Source organism: Lottia gigantea, assembly GCF_000327385.1.
Source record: "Lottia gigantea unplaced genomic scaffold LOTGIsca_49, whole genome shotgun sequence".
In the NCBI taxonomy this organism is placed as follows: domain Eukaryota; kingdom Metazoa; phylum Mollusca; class Gastropoda; family Lottiidae; genus Lottia; species Lottia gigantea.
Window position 1 is genome coordinate 1,147,881 of NW_008709687.1, and position 4,230 is coordinate 1,152,110.

Sequence of the window (4,230 nt, forward strand, 5' to 3'; positions counted from 1 at the left end):
CATTGCCCCCCCCCCCCCCCCCCCCCCTTTTTTTTCAAGCACGATAAGTAAGATCAGTAATTTAATTAAGAAAATAACAACAATAAAACATAAAAACTGTAGTCACTTTGTTTTCAATGAGTCAAAGACGATACATTCGCAACCCTGAACAAAATTTCGACAAAACTGAACTCTCCCGAAAATGTCCCCCCACCCCTTCCTGAAATATGAATTGGCATTAAAAACTTTGAATGTAATATCAATGTTTATTAATACTTTTATCTTGTATATTATTAATGATACTATTAATGAATAATTAAAAACAAAGGCAAGGGGCGGAGTTAATTATATCACGTGATCGATTACATATTTTGTTTCATAAGCTATACTAATAAGGAATCAATAGATCGAGCTGGATGATTGACAGCTCAGTGATCAGTAAGCGTACATAAATACTATTAAGATCGCACGAAGTTATCATTAAGAAACTTTTCGCGAAACAAGCATGAACCATAGGAAGAAACCTGCACTATGGATATTTGGAATAGTGTTTTTAATTATAGAACCTAATTTAGCAGCAGGTAAGCCATTTATTTTTATCACCTTGCCTTTTTTTGCTGGATCAACTTTTGTTTTATATATATATGGACATATTGGCCAAGGATAGCAATTTAAAGTGCATGGTGCCCTACTTTTGGGAGTTGATTTAGGCCTTGAATATATGTAAAAAGTACAGAAATGTACAAAAATCACACCTGACCTTCATATATAATTCAAACTAGAAATTTCACATTCTTTATCTATATATGGCGGAGTATCAAAAAAGACGAGTCGTCATTCAAACTTTTCAATAAGAACACACATGGCTTTTGAAGACTCAAATAATGAGCTGTGAATATTTTTACTGATTAGTTAGCTTAATTTATGCATTTTGAAACCAAAGTACAACAATATGGCATGACACGAGGTTCGAAGGTTCGTTCAACTAGAACAGAACTAAAATAAAAACTTTTAAATAATTTAATATGGTATATCGGGAGAGAAACTTGTAGACGTTTGTAATAAAAACTATTGATTTATTAGATGTACTGAGTCAACTCTTAGGAATTTTTCTGGCTGTTGCAGACAGATATTTGTCAAAACATAAATTATTCTTTTTGCTATGTTTTTTTACAAAAAAAATGAAACAATTAGAACTGATGTACTGAATCAACTTTTCGAAAATCACTAAGAATTTTTCTGGCTACAGCACACGTACATTTGTCAAAAAATAAATTATACTTTAAGTGGAAATATTAAGGTTGCTATTCTAAATCAACACTATAGGAAAACCCTTCTTTTGTAAATTTTCCTGGCTCTTGCAGGCAAACATTTATTTTATTCAACCTGCAGATTCTTATATAGCATAAATATGTGTATCGGGGACACTGATAGTATCGATTTGCACCATTCAAATGGCTATTGTATTAGAAAGACGACAACTTCGTAAATTGCAAGTCGAGTTTGCTATTCTGGGACACCCCGTGGACACTACGGCTAGACATGCTGACTCAATATCCCTTCCTGAGAGTTCACAACAATGACAACTTATATTTCTCTTTTGATAAAACGGGAAAAATGTACTTGAAATAAATTCTTTTCAATCTGAACTTACTATTGTATTGAAAATATCAACATTCAGTTTATTGTTAAATCGAAGGTCAAATTGGTCGTAAAATAGCAAACTATTATTTTTTTACGGAATGCCGTGACATGCACCATAAAATCTCTGGACAAATATGGACATGATTCAATTCGTTCTGATCAGCATAAACTCCAAACAAAATAACAGAAATATATCAATAAGCTTAATTTATCACGCTACATAAATCAGAGTCCATATATTTAACAGTCAAGGGTTACGACAAGGAGCACTTTTATGTCATGTTGTTTTCTATTCGGTTACAAATGACCGGAAACACTTCAAATATTTTAGACCTGTCAATACTTAGCTATATTGTTAATTCGATTTATGAGCTCACAAATATGTTATTTTTTTGTAAGAAACACAATAGAATAATATTTTATCGTCATAATAGAGTTCGAAAATTTTAATTGAGAATATATTTTTTGTTAATAAAACCAAAACATAACCCTTACCGTAGATCAAAATTTCAAGCTTGTTTTTTAGAAAAATTTAATAAGGAATTATTTTTTTCATAAATACAAAAATAAAAACGATACAAAAGTCCTAACAGCTAATCAGGTCACAATCGAGTGCTGGGCAATAAGATATCAGAATTATTACAGAAAGGATGTAAAACAACACCATCTGTATTTGACATTTGAAAACTAAGTTTAAAAACAGGAAATATTATTGTTTAATTATAGCATATACTGATTTGTAATAAGTAGTATGTGTCTGTAGACTTGTGTCAGAATTATGTTTATGTATGGGGAGATGTTGGCAGCCCAACACCAACCAAAATATGATGCTTTATGATGCTTGATGATTTCTATGTACCACTTCGTTCAAACAATCCACTCTTTTAGCCTTGTGAAACTGTGAAAAGTTGCCAAACGCAATTCGTTGTTGGATGTTATGGATGATACCCTCCTATAGAAACACTGACCAAGGTTACAAGAAGACAACATACTTCTTTTACATCAATTATCAGTTTGAATATTAACGATTACATGACTTCTCTCTTGTTGAGTGGCCGTAGTAATCAGCTTCAAGACAAAATTGCCGTAGACTAATACTAATTAAGCAATCAATCCAATACATCATCATCATAAAAAAAAAATAAAATAAAAAAAAAAACTCGTTGGTAATAATTATACGTTTTTCATGTGACAACTTCATTAGACTCGTCTTGGGGCAAGTCGTAAAATCATTCACCAATCTGTCATGCTTTACTGTTTTTCTGGTACCTTGCTTTGATCATAAAACAATTGGTCTAGTTTGAAAATACAGGAATATTTATTAGAGCGGGGGTTATCTTTACGAAATTGTTCTTCATATTTCCTGAAAACACCATTTTAATACGGCTTTATCTAAAATGAATACTTCCAAAACTTTATATATATTCGTTCTGAAATCTTCTAGATTTTGATAAGACAAATATAAAGGCCATAAGTTTAGCCAAATGTCTGAAATAGACGTAAAACCACCAGTCCAAAACTATTTATATCAATATCACTAATAACAAATATCAAATTCTCAACAAGAGGTCGTATACTTATATAGTTTAAAGGTAATATCAAATTATATATTCTTGTTAAAGTATTTTAATTCTTTTCAAAATTTAACAATGGCTTGTCAAAATATCACGATACGCTTAAAGGATAGGGTGGCGTGAGGCCGAGCCTTGAGTAACCTTACCCACGTCAACAACTCCTGAAGTCCTTGAAGATTAAAGTGTACTTCGTGAGTTATCAAACCTTGTGGTTCTGATTTGGTTATTTCCATTCAGGAAGGTCGGAGAAGTGGCGGAATTATACATGTGAAATGAATCATTATCGAAAACTCTTCAAATTTAAACCTATCCATTATGTTTTCAATACAGATACATGCAAATAAATTGTGTCCATACTTGTGGCTGTGTACAGTATATAGATGTCAAGGGACATAACTCTTGAATAATAAAGATGAAAAGTTGTCAAGTTTGAACATCAAGACACGTTGACACCGGATGACTTCACCGGTAGACTTCAACAACGTTTCGATATGTTTCCATGCCAATCTCAGAATTTTCTTGTCCGAAAAGTAATCAGAATGACAAATCTTTGACCAGTACATCGCTGTTGACTATTAACCTAAGAGTTTGATGGCCGTATTGGGAATACTGCTTATCAAAATATAGATAAAAGTCATTGTTTTTATCACTGGGATTCATCCCCTTTAATTAGATCCATTATTAATATTGTCACGGCTGGGTGATCGTAACTTTGATAAACAAACTATTGTTCTCTTTAGCCTTGATTATCACGAGGAATTATCATTAACTATTGCTAAAATCCACAACCAAACATGATATTATGATGAATATTTAATTAAGGAGATTGCAAAGAGATTTTTCCTCCTGAAATTCCACTAAAACTAAGTTATTGATGACGTCACTAATCGCGAAGGGCCTCATGTGATAAAGCATATTTTAAGAAAGGCACGAGATTAATCATCCATCTTTTCTGCTCTGGAATTGGCAATGAAAGGGCAAAGACATTGTGTTGTGAAACGAAGGAATTTTGGCCAGATATTTTGAGATATTC